This window comes from Anarrhichthys ocellatus, unplaced genomic scaffold (assembly GCF_004355925.1).
Source record: "Anarrhichthys ocellatus isolate YVR2014 unplaced genomic scaffold, GSC_Weel_1.0 scaffold2, whole genome shotgun sequence".
Lineage (NCBI taxonomy): Eukaryota > Metazoa > Chordata > Actinopteri > Perciformes > Anarhichadidae > Anarrhichthys > Anarrhichthys ocellatus.
The window spans coordinates 14,082,957-14,099,845 of record NW_022280032.1 but is presented as its reverse complement, the minus strand read 5'-3'; the positions used below and the strand labels follow the sequence as shown (position 1 = coordinate 14,099,845).

Sequence of the window (16,889 nt, the reverse complement as noted above, 5' to 3'; positions counted from 1 at the left end):
TCAAGCAAAAGTGCTAGGAGGTGATAAAGACCTTTTTTTCCTGACATTGCAGTGGGTTAGGGAGTGTACGAGAGAATGTTTGGATGGAAAGGTGGGTTAAAACAGATTTTAATGGGGTGAAAGAATTACACAAGGAGATGGGGAAGAAGAGGAGGACAGCTTGAGATTACAACTTGATTTCCAGTTTCCAGCAACCGTCACAAAACCTGTGTATACCACTGATGACAGATGTTTGCTTAACAGTTGACGGATGTTTAGCACACAAATACTTGCATGAAAGCAAATTGAACATTAAAATTCTCTGTCAAGTTAGCTGCAGTCATCGTCAGCTAACTAACATTAAAAATGCTCGAAAGTAATTTCATCATCCATTGGGGGGGGGGGAATTTCATTCCCTTTGGGTTGTCAAAGACATGATCAATTGATATTGTCATTTTCTGCTTCTTAACTCGTATCTTTGGGCCAGCTCAGTGTGTATATTTTATATAAATAAATTGTTTCTTATCTTTTGTGATAGTGTAGAGTTGAAAGTGAGAGGAGAGATGTTGCAGGAGAGTGGGAGCAACAGATAAAAATGAGATATTTGAGTATGCTCACAAGAAGGAAGTCTGGTTATATTTCTTTCATATTGCATTGGTCTGATAAAGTGTCTTTCTATTTCAATTATGTTTGAAAAAGGCGAGGTCATACTATGTATTACAAGGAGTAGACGTCACTCTTAACGGTGTGAGTACCAGCTCAGAGTGATCCAGTTTCTTTAAGAGCGTTGTATTATGGGTTGTTTGTAGCTTTATCGTTGCTAGGCTAGCAGGTTTCTGTCTGTCAGTCTCCAGTAAACTCAGTTGGATCTACTGGAATGTTTTTTAGCCGGTCCATGTAATTTGCTGCCAAGGAGGAATTAAATTGCTGAAGACTGGTAGCATCTTTACCGCAGAAATAGTCTCTTTAGAAAGTCCAAAAAAACTGATGATGTGCTAGAAACAGCGGAGGGTATGAGTAGGCCAACATTCCTTTTCATATTTCAGAAGTAAGAAATCTTTTAAAAATGAAACATTTCAAATGAAACCCTTGAACATATCCTACAGTCCTACAACCCGGAAATGCCATAACATTTCTGCACTTCTGTTTCCCTCATCTCAAAGTCAATGGGTTTTTGGTTAGATTCCTGAAATAAGGTCAGGTCTGTGCTTAACACAAGCTTAAGAGATGTTTGTTGACGTAAAATATGTCAGTAAATACGCCTTTTGTAAATTTCGAAGGTTGCTGACAAGTGGCGAAATTAGTTTATGTTTTTGGGGACATTAAACGTCATCGCACAACTCACGGTCTTCTCAGGCTCGTGGTGGTGGTGATGTGGTGACCGTACTGTAGTTAGTTTATAGCCTAACGCTAGCTTTTTACTTCTGCCGATTGCATTGACGCTTCAAAGATCATGAAACCGTTTGTTTGCCACAGAGTTTATTTCCTGCTATAATCCCAAAATCAATGGAAACATCCCACTGGCCTTTTGTCCAGGAAACTATATCGATGCTAATTTCCGGGTTGAAAAATCCGTCATCCCTGCAGCACTCTATAGGCCTTTCTCACAGCATGACTCAGTGGTATAAGAACAGGTGATACTACTAACAATGGCTCTCCATCCATCCATCCATTTTCCTCCGCTTATCCGGGGTCGGGTCGCGGTGGCAACAGGCCAAGCAGGCTGACCCAGACTTCCCTCTCACCGGCAACATGTTCCAGCTCATTCTGGGGGATCCCGATCTCCCGCACCATCTTACCCTCACTCGTGAACAAGACCCCGAGATACTTGAACTCCTTCGCTTGAGGTAGGCACTCCGTCCCCACCTGGAGGGAGCAATCCACCGGTTTCCGGCAGAGCACCATGGCCTCAGATTTGGAGGTGCTAACTCTCATCCCCGCCGCTTCACACTCAGCTGCAAACCGCCCCAGTGAATGTTAGAGGTCACGATCCGAGGAGGCTAACAGGACCACATCATCTGCAAACAGCAGAGAGGCGATCCCGAGACCCCCGAACCTGACGTTCTCCACCCCCCGGCTGCGCCTAGATATCCTGTCCATGAAAGTCACGAACAGGACCGGAGACAAAGGGCAGCCCTGGCGGAGGCCAACACCCACCGGGAACGTGTCTGACTTATTGCCGAGAATGTGGACACAGCTCCTACTGCAGTCGTACAGAGACTGGATTGCCCGTTGTAATGGGTCCGGCACCCCATACTCCCGCAGCACCCCCCACAAGAACCCCCGAGGGACCCGGACGAAAGCCTTCTCCAAGTCCACAAAGCACATGTAGACTGGTTGGGCAAACTCCCAGAACCCCTCCAGTAGTCTTGCGAGGGTAAAGAGCTGGTCCACTGTTCCACGGCCGGGATGGAATCCGCATTGCTCCTCTTGAATCTGAGGTTCGACAAACGGTCGGAGCCTCCTTTCCAGCACCCTGGCATAAGCCTTCCCCGGGAGGCTGAGTAGTGTGATACCCCGGTAATTCGAGCACACTCTCCGGTCCCCCTTTTTGAAAATGGGAACCACCACCCCGGTCTGCCAGTCCATGGGCACTGATCCCGACCCCCATGCAACATTGAAGAGGCGTGTCAGCCAGGACAGCCCAACTATGTCCAGCGCTTTCAGCATCTCAGGGCGGATCTCATCCACCCCCGGCGCCTTGCCACCGAGGAGCTTTTGACTACCTCAGCGGCCTCTGCCAGGGATATGGGTGAGCCTCCCCCTAGATCTTCAGGTGCTGCCTCCTCTGCAGAGGACATGTTGGTCGGGTTTAGGAGTTCCTCAAAGTGCTCTTTCCACTGCCCGACGATGTCCCCTGTCCGGGTCAGCAGTTTCCCCCCCCACCCCCTGCTGAGAACAGCCTGGGGTAAGCCCTGCTTTCCCTTCCTGAGTCGTCAGATGGTTTGCCAGAACCTCCTTGAGGCCAACCGAAAGTCCTTCTCCATGGCCTCCCCGAACTCCTCCCATGCCCGAGTTTTAGCATTCGCGACCACCGCAGCTGCAGCCCTTCTGACCTGCCGGTACCTGTCAGCTGCTTCGGGAGACCCCTGGGCCAACCAGGCCTTGAAGGTCTCCTTCTTCAGCTTGACGGCTTCCCTCACCTCCGGTGTCCACCACCGGGTTCTCGGGTTGCTGCCACGACAGGCACCGATGACCTTCCGGCCACAGCTCCTAGCGGCCGCGTCCACAATAGAGGCTTTGAACATGGTCCATTTGGATTCCATGTCCCCAACCTCCCTCAGGATGTGTGAGAAGTTCTTCCGGAGGTGGGAGTTAAAGACCTCCTGGACAGGGTCCTCCGCCAGACATTCCCAGTTCACCCTCACTACACGTTTGGGCTTGCCGGGTCTTTCCAACCGGTTCCCCTGCCATCTGATCCAACTCACCACCAGGTGGTGATCAGTTGACAGCTCTGCTCCTCTCTTCACCCGAGTGTCCAAGACATACGGCCGCAAATCAAATGATACGATTACAAAATCGATCATTGATCTCCGGCCTAAGGTGTTCTGGTACCAGGTACACTTATGAGCCACCTTATGTTCGAACATGGCGTTCGTTATGGCCAAACCATGGCACGCACAGAAGTCCAATAACAAAACACCATTCGGATTCAGATCGGGCAAGCCGTTCCTCCCAATCACCCCCCGCCAGGTTTCTCCGTCATTGCCCATGTGAGCGTTGAAGTCCCCCAGGAGAACTATGGAGTCGGTAGGCGGCGCCCTTTCCAGGACCCCTCCCACCGACTCCAAGAAGGCCGGATACTCTGAACTGCTGTTTGGTGCATAAGCACAAACCACAGTCAGAGCCTTGCTCCCCACAACCCGTAGGCGCATGGAGGCGACCCTCTCGTTTTCCGGGGGGGAACTCCAACACAGCGGCGCTCACCCGGGGGCTCGTGAGTATCCCCACTCCCGCCCGGCGCCTCTCACCCTGGGCAACTCCAGAAAAGGACAAAGTCCAACCCCTCTCCAGGAGCTTGGTTCCAGAGCCAGCGCTGTGTGTGGAGGTGAGTCTAACTATATCTAGCTGGTACCGCTCCACCTCCTGCACCAGCCCTGGCTCTTTCCCCGCTAGCGAGGTGACGTTCCACGTCCCTAGAGCTAGTCTATGCTGGCGGCGATCGGCTCGCCCAGGCCTCCCGCCTGACCTGCAGCCCGGTCTGCATTGCACCCGACCCCGATGCTTATCCCTGCGGATGGTGGGTCCACAGGGTGGCTGCTCCATGCTGTTTATTTGGGCTGAGCCCGACCGGGCCCCATGGGCGAAGGCCCGGCCACCAGATGCTCACCGACGAGCTCCCCTCCCGGGTCTGGCTCCGGGAGGGAGCCCCTGTTTCCCTGGTCCAGGCGAGGTGACTGAAGTCCGTGGGCTGCTTTTCATTGGCGTCATTTTGAACCGCTCTTAGTCTGGGCTCTCCCCTGAGACCTGTTTGCCTTGGGAGACCCTACCAGGGGCTAATGCCCCGGACAACATAGCTCTCAGGATCACTGAGCCACTCAAACTCCTCCACCACGTTAAGGTGGCGATTCGCGATGGCTCTGTTCTATTCAAGTGCTGCAGTGAGAGTGAGAGCAAGCATGCACAACACCAACAACCTGAAATCAAAGCAGCCAAAAGGAATTCCTCCGTCATTGATTTTATAATTTACACCTGTGCTTCTCCTTCTACGACGAGTCAGAAATGTCTGCGTTGATGAAGGTCTACGGGCCTTTCTCACACCAGATACTTTGACAGGACACGCATTCAGTTGTGTCCCTGTAAGTCCTGCTAGTTAGTTATCCAGCATGCTCACATGCTCAATACCACGATCACTTCAATGGAATGTTTTTAAAGTCACCAAATACAACTCTGCTTTTCCTGCAGTGACATGCCAAAATGTGTGCGGTTAAAACGGCCTAAAAGCATGTCATGCAGTTTACCTCTTTTGTGAAGACTGGGGACGGTAATGTTTCAGTTACCCTGGCCCTGTAACCATGACAACCGCAGAAAGCACACTGTTTTGGGGGCTATTTGTACAGCTGTGTAGTTCCCTGAAGAATCCACCTTCACAAATGTCAATTAAAGGAAAACGTCTTTACATTTTAGTTCAAACAATGTTGATGATAGTAGCTATTATGATATTAGATGTTAGCCAAACGTGTTAGATTGTGTCATACGTGTACTGTAGGATGTTTTCTGTTAGCAGCCTGTGTTGTATGATACAGGTCGTTAGTATGACTGGATGTAACCTGTAGCTATAGTAGAGGAGTTTAAAATACAAAACTCCTACATGGCAGTAATGAGCTGCTGTCTGAAACACCTGAAGAAGACATGAGCACTGCCGTGCTGGAATGATTTCACGGGCACTGTCATTGTGATTGTTTAACTTTGTGTGGTGGCTTTATAGCTCCCATTGTGTCTCTGGATAAATGGAGATTAGGGATTGATCTAGGTTGTGAAAGCACCTCCTGAAGCACTATTGTAGGAATGATCTCTTTCAGGTTATTTTAAAATCTTTGATAAATAGCACCATCTGCTTTGTTTTTTGCCAAGTAATTTATATCAAACATCAGCAATCATTTTTTCCTTGGATTTTCTGTTAAAGATTTTGGTAGACCCAGCTGTGGTGAGTGTCATTACTTATGCTAATTATGTTCTTCTTTTATCCATTCAAAAGAACACACTGTTCCACATCCAAGAAATTTCTCCTGGAAAATACCTAATGGAGCCTTCTTGACTTGATTGGATGTATCAACATCAGATGTAACAGATTTCATGAACCAGGTAATGGTTATGGTTTATTCATATGAAATTGTTTAGGATCATTACATTAAACCTCGTCGGTTTCTTTGACTAATGCCCAACACATACTGTCCATTCCGCAGCACCTTCATGCCTTCTGCAGCCCGTCAAGTCATGTCATTCTCTTTGTTTTCCTTAATAGCCTCCAGAGAGTGTGTGACAAAACCGAGAGATGAGAAAACTAGAAGCAGATCCTCATTAAAGCTCTCACACTGAAATAAATCACATGCACCGCTTTAGCTGGAAAACACATGAAACAGAGGGAGGAGGATGTGGTTTGAACTTCTCAGCTCTTGCTGTTTTCTGGTTGAGCCGTCGGTCTTCAGGTCCAATCAGGGGCTGGCACTGTAAGAGGGACGGTGGCTCGGGTTTGTACCGTGGTTATGATGCAAGTGAAGACAGGGATGTGGAGGAGGAGAGTGAAGAAAAAGCAGGGGGCTTCTTTGGCTTCCAGCTTGGACAATTATCTTTGTAATCAGCACCGAACAAGAACCTTTTCATTTGACTGATCCGCCCTGCCCGCACCACTCAGCTTGACCATACTCAGTCCAGCAACATGAGGTGAATGTTGTCGTACCCAGCTGTGTCTTGGCTCAGCAATAGTTGAGTGCAATTAGAGAGTAAGAGACAAGATTGGGAAACACCCAAAGGCCATGTTGTCACTGCTGAGTAACATGATGAAGTGAGTGTGGCTGGCAGTGGCCCTTAGAAGGCCCGAGGAGGAATCGGATGTAAACTTGAAGGATTAACAAAACTCCAGAGCCTATACCGAGTGAATTCGCAGACATTAACACAACATCAGAGCCAGTTTGTTGTCAGGGCAGTGTAGCATCAGTGCCTTTTATAAGGTCCAGTGCATTATGGCCACAGACTGTTGTTGTAAACCTGCATCTGTGAAGAGAATATATTGTTGATTATCCAAAATCGGTGGTAATGTGTTAAAGCGTTGCAGTCTGGTTTAAGTGATACCATAGGTTTTTGGTGTGTGGGGGGGTGACCAGACTTTTCACCATCTGGTTCAGCTCTTCTTGATCACATGATCAGTGAGTAGAGGAGTTTGGTTACAATACAAACACACACAGAAATATTCTTAAATGTCACGTTTTCCTGTTTTCGTGTACGTGTTGTTTTCTTCGATCTTTTTCAAGAAATATTGGTTGAAGCACTTTCTCCTCTCTTGACTTGGCAAACCTCTAAAATATCCCCTTCATCAATTTCCTCCAACCTGTTGTTGTTTTCACTTATTTGTGGGATGTTGTTAACCTGTTAAATGCACAGAATTAAATCACATCTCACCTCACCGTGGATAGGTGAGATTTATTTAGAATCATTTTGATCTATCGGGTCACTCTGGAGAGGCGTTATCATATTTGATTTATTAAAGATCTTCTCAATTGATCCTCATACATCAAACCAATATGTCTAACTGTGGTACCACACGCAGCACGGACCGTCTCTCATCACTCATCCTGTCGTCTTCTTCTCTACTCCCCAAAAGTGCTCTCTACACACATGCACAAAAACGTCAGTGATTAACAAACTGCTATTACAGTTATGATGGATATATCCCGTAGTGGAATCAGAGTGTGGTTAATCGTTTGCTCAGGTTGTAATTACTGAACACATTTCTGAAAAATTGGGTCAAAAAGCTGCTACTGATGTCGTGTGAGGATCGATCGCTGTCGAAGAGATGATGGCCAATGTGTGTGTGAGATGAATGAGGAGTGAAGATTACTGAGCTGTCTCTTTGTCTTTTGACTCGGAAACATTCCTAGTTTACGATGCAGAGTGTGCTACCTGAAGATACATTGACAGGAACATGACATTGGACTCCAAAGAATGTGTCTATGTGCACTGTACTGTGTGTATGTGCACTGTATTGTGTGTGTGTGTATGTGCACTGTACTGTGTGCGTGTGTGATGGAGGTATAAATTGTCTATATTTTTCCGTCTTTGCCATTTTGCATAATTTGTTTTCATATTGAAAGTATTGCATTTTTGTGAGAAAGCGAATAAGAGGATGGCTTCTGTGCCTGAAGTTTGTCGGAAACAAAGCTGAAAACTCTCAGTATTGTTTGACATAATGGGTCCTTGTTTTCAGACAGAAATAAACAAAACCAGGCCTTGCATTCATAGCCACATGCCATCGATTTTGTCGGCTGAAATGACCATTGTCACAAGCTGATTTTATCACCTAGCCAGCTGTCTGTCTCTAACACAAGGACCCTGTAAAAAAGTGTTACATATGCACATGATGCTAAAAGCTGCATGTCCCAGGCAAAAACTTAGCTTCCTCCTGGTCCATGCGCCATGTACACAACATGTGAATAAGGAGCAGCACAGCTCTCACATCGGTCTTGAGGTGAGGACTAATTGCTGTATTTGGCTAACGTAAACCAAAGAGCAGGACGTCGTCTCCTTCTTTTGAGGAGGGTTTAACAAGCAATCAGTTCTTTGATACATACAGTTTAATACTTTGTCCTGTTTGCAGCACCTTTTGAAACCTGTCTCATATGTTGTATTTATTATACTCGGGGCAATAAAACATTGGCGAGAAAATATATACTGTATACAGACTGTGGTTATAAATAACTTGATGATCCCTTATGATAGAACAACAATATACAGTATATACTGAAGATATATAATGTAAAAGCACACAAACTGTTTCCTTTACCACCATAGATAAAGCGATCAACATATTTAACATATTGTACAAACAGCAGATATTCTCAGGAATGCCCCCCCCCACTGGTATAGTGTAGACATTTCTTTACAGTTAAGGACACACTTGTGTGCAGATACCTTCTAGCCAAATATTGCAAAGTTTAGGTGTGAAGGCTAAAAAAAACAACCTGTATATGCATGTAGCGAATCTGATTCAACAGAAAGAATTTAAGGATCTGACAACAGAACACAAGGTATTTCTTTGTTACAAGGTACATTTTCATCAGTTTTAGCCATTTTTATCAATGGAAAAGATTAAATACTTTTGAGATTGTTAAAAAAAAAGCACAATATAACAAAATATATTTCAGGCCAGTGTACAACATCATACTCCGAGACAAGGTTGCTGTACATTTTTCCTTCAGCAGTACCTTCAATAGACCACAATGCATTGTGTTCACAACATACGCTGTACATCTGAATGTCTCACTGTGTCCTCCTCGTTGCTTTTAGTCTTCACCAATGCAGACTAAAATGTAAAAAAGTACACGAGGCGAGCAGAAGGAAAGTAGAAGTTTCATACTGATGGAATTGATTACCTGAAGTATGACTCAATGTGTGTGTTCTGATGTGCATCCAACTATTGCTAACATTGTGGGCTGATAGATTTCTGATTTTGCACAATTATGCGTTATTATTCTAAGTAGAGACATGGGTTGGACGTACATGCAAAATACAGACAGGTGCAGTATCATCCTGGAGATTTTGGTTACCTCGCAACCTCACAGGGATGGCCAGACTGCAGGAAGTCAACGCCCCTGGCTAAGAACTAGTCTGGCACATAGCCTCCCCTGAAACCGCCATGTGTCCTTTTTACACAGAGGTAGGTGGATGTAGTTATCCTTGGACAGAGCCAGCTAACTGCTTCCCCCTCTTTCTAGTCTGTATGCTAAGCTCAGTTAACCACCCTGTGACTGCAGTGTCCCATTCATACTACAAATATAAGAGTGGTCTTCATCCCGTCGTTCAACTCTTGGAACAAAAACAAAACAGCACATTTCACAAAATGTAACTTTTCCTTTAACTTTTTAACAACATGTTTTATATAACTAGCATTTAAGTTTGAAGGCCAAAGCAAAATAAAACATTCCTGGGTGTTTTTTTTCCCAGATAGATTACATATTTGCTCCAGTATTTATGTGAGCTGTCTGAATGTTTGGTGCAATGCTCTTTTGCTCATAAAAAAGGATGAGCAAATAAAGAATGGTCCGATACAGAGCTTATTAAAACTTTACAAGCCTGGAAACAAAACAAAAAAATGGAACAAGTTATCAAAATCCAAACCTGCGTACCTCAGTGAAATGATCCGTAATTTGAGTGTTCGACTCCGCTGAGGACTACTCCCACCAAAGAGTCATTCTGAAGAGTAAGCCAGACACGAGAGTGGTTCTGTTCACATATTGTGATTTAACTGAGAGCGGCTCAAGTAATGGTTCCGCTAGAAAATGGAAACCTTTGGATATTTCGACATTTTATTCTATTAAACCCCTTTCAAATGCTTTATAGGTTAGCAGGATGGCATCATTGTAGTGTTGAGAGTTTCTGTGTGAACAGTAGTTTTGGCTAATATTTATAATGGAGGCCCTCACGTCTTTGTGTTGTGATAAGATATCTGATCCAGGTCATTACTGACCAGGGCCTCTATTCTGAGACATACACCCAAGAAGTCACTGCTTGTATTTTGATTAGACATTAGATCTCGGTCATTACTGATCCATCTTTCCATTAGTTCTATGTATCATTTCATCTCTCTCTGCTGAGATTGCTTGCACATGTCAGGCCCCAGGCTCCACAGGCCCACACAGGGCTGCAGTATCTGTGGGTGTGTGTGTTGGGGGTTCAGGAACCCCTATAATGGGCTTAGACAGGAGACACAGGGTCCCCCCTGGATGCATCAGTAGAGGGGACACAGAAGCCTGCTGATGAAGAGGTGGGTTGGTGGGTGGTGGGATAAGACGAGGGATGTGAGGGGAGGAAAGAGGGGCACGCACGGAAGATTGAGGAAAGAAGGGGATATGGGCGGACACATCCTTGGGCTTGCTCGGCACTGATGAAAGAAATTTGGATCATGGGAATGAACAGAACAGATGCTTCCAGCTAGATCACCACATGCATATGTCAACATCTGCTACATACACTAGAGGTATTGTAAGTATGTGTGTTTCCAGTTAACGGTGTATATATTTGTGTTTAGCTTCTTGGGAAAGGTGGATTACTCCGTGATTAGAGTGTGTTTAATGGCATGACGTTGCTCAAGTGAATTCAGCCTTCACCTGATAGTTCTTACAGACAGGATATGTTTCGTACATCCATAATAAGTTGTCAGTCCGACCCCAGGTGGGGTGTACATCTGCCCAAATGATCTGTGTCGGGAAAAGCACAGGAGAAATGGGGAAAACAGCTGTGGGCGTTTTTTGAAAGCACAAAAACTGTCGCACCACCATTTTCCACTGACAATGGCTGGCAGTATTATCATATGACAGACAAACTGTTTGTCAATTTGCTCTGCTTGTCTCCCAGGCCAGCTGACTTGGTTGTGGTGGGAAGCCAGAGGCGTCAGTGGTGAAGGACTAAGCTTTAGAGGAGAAGGAGAACAACCGGCCTACAAGAGAGACACATTTCAGTCGCCATATTTTGATTTCTTGCATCCTCTCTCTGGATAGGGGAGTGTTATTTTTTCTAAAACCGTTTTGAGGTAGATCCCTGAGCCAGTAGGACATTTTGTTTTTGTCATACACAATTCTACACCGGATGATGGAAAGTGTCAGAGATGTGTGCAAAAACACATTACATACCCAAGCCATAATCCACAATCAGTGCTTTTTGTTGTTGTTGTAATCGTTTGTTTCTCTCATAATTCAGAACATTTGTTGGCACAGCTTTTTTGTTTTGCCTGTTACCGTTTCGTCAGGTTACATAGTTAACCCTGGGAATATCACATCTATTTTTGATTGCAGTCCTGAAGAAATTCCTCCGAAAACGTTCCGCTCAGTGAGCAGCTCCATTCTCAGATAGCAATGCTCAACAATTACCCAGCCTGCCGAGACAAGCGTGTGAACACCGTCGCCCCAAACTGACTGAAAAAGGCTCAAGATATTTGGTTTCTTGGGTGTGAAAAAAAAAAAAGCCAGGTTTGAGAGCTATATCTTTCTGCTTCCACAGTTCATGGTAACCTGAGAACCATTTTCACAATGATTTGATAAGAACAAAGTGCAACACAGGCTTTGGCACTGGTTCTTTGGCTCGAGTGTTACTATTTTGCATTGGCACGGTGCTAGAGCGCTGCGGTGCATCCTAATGTGCAGCTAATGTTTGTGCTGAACCCAATCTATTCTGTTTGTTTCACAGATACATCCCTATGTTTGGACAGGGGGCGTTACATTGTGCAGTACATGGACCCCGAAAAAAGAGACCCGTGGGCCTTTTGAAAATAACAACTTTCCAAAACGACACACTGAGCAGCCAATGCAACCTTGATTCAAACCATATGCATGAAACAGGATAATGCCTTTTCAGAACACAGTCTATGAAGAATAGTGTCTGTAATGTGGCCTGTGCCGTTGTCTTGTCATAATGAATTTAGATTAAATTAGAGTGGACCGAGGGTCTGAATCGAAAGCTCTCATTTTGCGTAGGGGGACCTATTTGCCTCTACGAATATTTAGACGGCAAAACCACAATTGTTGTAAACAAACGGCATCTGTTTGCTTTAATGTACAAACCTGTTGTAGACAATCTGATTATATATGGCTGTGTGAGTGCAAAACACATTAAAAGCTTTCTCCTCAGGATTGTCTGAGAGCTTGAGAAACTGATGTTCAAGAGTCCCCTCGTGAACACGAGCATCCTGTTGACTGCGTAATGTCCTCCTTGCTTTGCCCAGGTATTACAGCTTTGTCCGTAGAGCGGATCCCTCTCCTCGGAAGCTCATAACACTCAGAAAAGTGCAAGCCGTTGATACTATTTAGGAAAGACTGATCTGTTGTCAGTTCTGTGGTATGGTGCTGTATAAACACACGAGCACAGCCCTTGACTTTTTGACGTTAAATTTGTTTTATGACCGAAAAAGATTTATGTTGAGCCAGCGTTGGAGCCGGTTTAATAAAAAGACTCCCCTGGAGAATAAAATAACTGCACTAACTACAATTCCACCAGCCACATCACAGTGCCAAGCATCTAGGATTCAGGTTCACCATTTAATATAAATTTCAAAGTGTTGATTATAGTTTTTAAGTTTTGATTTAATTCACTCAAACTCAACCCGAGATAAATCACAGATTGTCACTATCCAGCTGCAGCAGAAGTCATCGTCAGCATTTCCACGAATACATCACTCTTAGCTGTATGATTCAAAGGTCCTTGCAAGCTCTCACAAGCAGCTGCGTCAATGTGTTCCTCGCTAGTTTCCAAATCTCATAATCCTGCTGTCTTCTATTTAGTAAAGCTGACTTCAACCAAATATTTAGCTGTTTTAGTGATCTTCAAAACACTGACATCTGTTATCATATTTGTTTTTGATTACCCCACTTGATATATTATTGTCCTGACGTAAAGCCATGAATAAATGAAAGCCACGACTGGAGCCCTTCTTAAGAACACAGTTCCCTCCCCAGGTCGATAGAGTGGGCACAGATTCAGAGTAAACAGGAGAGCCACTGTGTTTTCATTGGCACCCTCACACTTTGTGGAGCTCTTGACTTTGATTGACTCAACGTGATTGCCATCGCTTCATGCATCATTACACAACGTTCTGATGTTTTGCTTTTTACATTGATGTTGAACATGGAAATCATATTTATGTTTAAGTTAATAATTAGCTGTTGCTATATATTTAGCATGTCCACACATAGGCCTTTTTTGTGACTTAGCATTGATCCCATTGTTCAGCATACAGTTTCCCACTGCTGCAATCAATGGGCCGGGCTGTTCTGTTGTCATTTTCCTGATTGATTTGTATCATGTTTGCATTGCTGCATTGTTTATCTTGCCCTTATACACTTATACTGAAGCAATCCTTCCATTTCATGGTTAGCTTTCTCATGGAGTGGGAAGGGACAGTGGGTTTAAGGGAGTAGCTTTGTTGGGATCTTAAATGATTATTTATCAGTAAATAATGTTTCCTCCAGTTGTATGTGTTTGTCTTTTATCCAGATGTATGTGGGTACCCTTGCTACTCTACCCAGCTCCTCTACTGTCTTTATTTTAAAGTGAGCCAGTGGTGTGTAATTCCTTCCTCCGGAGTGTGTAACAAACACTGTTTTTTTTTTATATTGTCTCTTATAGAAGAGTGTGACCAAGCAGCAGAGAGCAACTGCAGAAAGAGATGCAACTCTGACAGAAACCCAAACAGTAAGTGCATAACTTTTTAAGCATGTATTAATGACCAATTATTATTTTGTATTGTATGTATTACCTACATTACGTAGTCTTATTAAGTGCTGTACGTGATATATGTGCACCTATGTTGCACGCATACATCACCAATATACGCAAAGAAGGTACCATTATCTCTCCTGGGGTTCAGTGTGATAGAAAGGGTTCTTGAGAAACACAAACACAGCCTTCTGCTGTCAACCATATGTGGTAAAGAGACACTGACAAATGTATCTTTTTAGTATATAATACTGCCTCTGTGTGCATGAAAAATGGTTCTGAAGTTTGTAGCCCACTCCTTTGTGATGAATAGAAGCTCTAGTCATCTTGGATTCACATCAGTCATAATTAATTCCTGAGTCATGGCAGAAATTATGTCAAAACGTGTAAATATGATATATATAGAAAGTCCACTGATCTTAAGGATCCACTTCTCCACCGTTGATTCTGTCTGCTCCAAACAATAATTGTTTTACCATGAATTGCTAAAAATTCTACTTCCGGCAAAGCTTCAGATTTATGAGGAGGCAAAAGCGTGACAGGAAAGTAGTAGTTAGTCTGGACCACACTGAACATCAAGGAAATTATGCTGTCTGAAATTATGTCTGAGGTTTCATACTTGGTCTTGCCGGAAACAACACAGAAACTATGTTCAATAGCCTACCACTGATAGTCAACAATATAATGCAAAATGGCGATACTTCCCTCATGCCTACTCTGTTTTTAGCTGTATGAAGGTCCATAGAATATGTTACATGCCAGATTCTGTCAGTACATTTTGGCCTCAGAAGTTGGGTCGACTTCCACGTATAGCTTTAGATAAGTAGCCAGCACGTGAGATTCTGTCACAGGTACTGTAATGCATTTAATGTCCACAGCCTATTTAATGTCCACAGCCTATTTAATGTCCACAGCCTATTTACAGTGGCCTTGCACGGCAGCTGGATTCTTGCAATGTCTTGACATCTTGTGGGATCACGTGAAAATTGCTAAAAACAACAAAGAAGAGGTTAGCGTAGATGCTGCAACATCAGTAATATCACAACTGGAGAGTATTTCCTCATCAAAGCACTTTATCTTAAAGTGCCTGCCCTTTTCATGTAAAACTGTCTGATAGTACCTTCAGCTTGGCGGTATCTGTGAACAAGTTATTCAGAAATGATCACATGAAAAGAGCTAAGGAGAGAGGACACATCTTGAGAGAGGTCAGAGTGAGCAGAGTTAACTGGAGCTGACGTCATTCTTCTTGGAAAGATAAATATTCGGCCTGTGATGAGTAACATAATGTATGATCTCACAGTAACGAGAGACTTCTTTCTCTCTCTAAACTTACCTATCGTGACCATTACACAGGAATACTGTCAAAGCACAGTGGCGGTGAATCTTGCTCTTCTTACTCTTGAATGCTCATGAATTCGGTTCAGGAAAACAAGCTTTTGTTTCCCCATTCTTACTCTGCTCTAAGGCTCAGTGCAAGTCACTCAGAATTTGATGTTGCTCAGAATGTGTCAAAGGGATTGTTGTGAAGCCCCCCCCCCCAGCCCTCTTCAGTGCTCTATTCAGTGGAAACTGGTGAGCAGGCCAGTATATTCCCCACTGGTGGTCTGTGATCAGGTCCAGCCACTGGGGGGCAGTGGTATAGTAGTGGTGATGTGGTGAAATCGTTTAGATAAATAGGCGGATGATGATCTACTTATAGGTAATACTATATGTTTTTGCTGGTATACATGTTTTTAAAACCACTGTTGACATGTATTTGAAAGCAATCATCCGTATGCTGTCCTGAGTAACCGATCCCTTGTTGAACTTCACCCTTAAATCCGATTTTACGATTAGCCCTCAAAGAGCTGTTTGTATGCTAATCAATCCCAATCTTTAAATTGCTACCAGGTATGTTCCCCTCTTCTGCTGCGAAAAAACAGATAGCCTGCAGATTGCAGTTGAATACATAATTGATGAAATTAACGTGGAGGAAATCCGCAGAATATGAACAGATCCGTTTCGGGATCTACTTCCTCCGAGCCTCAAGGTCCGTCTCACACAGTTTACAGAGCACAATATTAACAACAGTGCCCAGCTTGAATATAATGCAAGAAAATATTTTCCTCTGAAATGAGTTTTTGGAAGTCTGTTAGTCATTGCAGAAATGTTTTAAAATCAGGAAAAGCACTCGCAGTACCTTCGATGGTTCTATCAGGCTAAATGGATGGCAGATGAACAGAATGAAATGAAGTTCTGAGACACAAAGAACCCAAGGATACTTTTCCATTATTTGGTGATTTTGTTTATACTTTCGGACCATATTTGCATTGCAAATATATGTTTTCCTTTGGCACATCATCTAACAACACGAGTTTGTCCTTCTGAAAATCAGGCAGAAAGGAGGCCAGATTAGACTCCTTTTCACCAGATATCTTAATAACCACACCACCAAACACCAAAGTAGGGTTTACAATGCGTACTGCCGTGTCATTTCAAGTGTTAGTTGTAAAAATAACTTGTTATTCGATTTGATTTGTTTCTTTTAACACGCATAAGTACAAACCTTGGAGAAGATATACCAGTGCAAATAGCTCCAATGTTAAAAGTTCACCTTTTGAATAACTGATAGCAAGTGTACGGCAAACAAAGCTGCTACTGAAGCACCACAAGCATTACAACCTTTGTCCAATCTGGTATATTTGTGCTCTGCTTCTGTGTGTTGAGGTTTTCTCAAAGTGATAATCGTTTTAATGAAAGGCGAGCTGTGAATGTGGTCTTAAATAGAGGCAATGTATTTGACAGGCGAGTTTCACCTCTCTTTCTCAATGGATCATTACCTCAATGTGTGCAGTGATTTATGAGCTGCGCTACAAATGCTGAGAGCAGTTCCTGTCTGGGGGCTGACATCCACCCACTGATTGCCACTATTTGTGTGTGTGTGTGCGTGTGCGTGTGCGTGTGCGTGCGTGCGTGCGTGCGTGCGTGCGTGCGTGCGTGCGTGCGTG

The 16,889-nt window shown here is 44.1% G+C and overlaps 1 protein-coding gene across 5 annotated transcripts in view; it reads left to right on the top strand.

Annotated features, from left to right (window-relative positions):
* The window catches only part of LOC116388513 (protein BANP), a 223,354-nt gene that overhangs the window by 38,039 nt on the left and 168,426 nt on the right, over positions 1 to 16,889 (top strand). For 3 of the 5 annotated variants that reach the window (XR_004213075.1, XM_031856500.1, XM_031856473.1), the window contains 2 exons: positions 5,678 to 5,784; positions 13,813 to 13,878. The gene's annotated coding sequence lies outside the window, so the exon portion shown is untranslated. The remainder of the gene's footprint in view (positions 1 to 5,677; positions 5,785 to 13,812; positions 13,879 to 16,889) is intronic. The other 2 variants (XM_031856491.1, XM_031856482.1) reach the window with 1 other exon arrangement.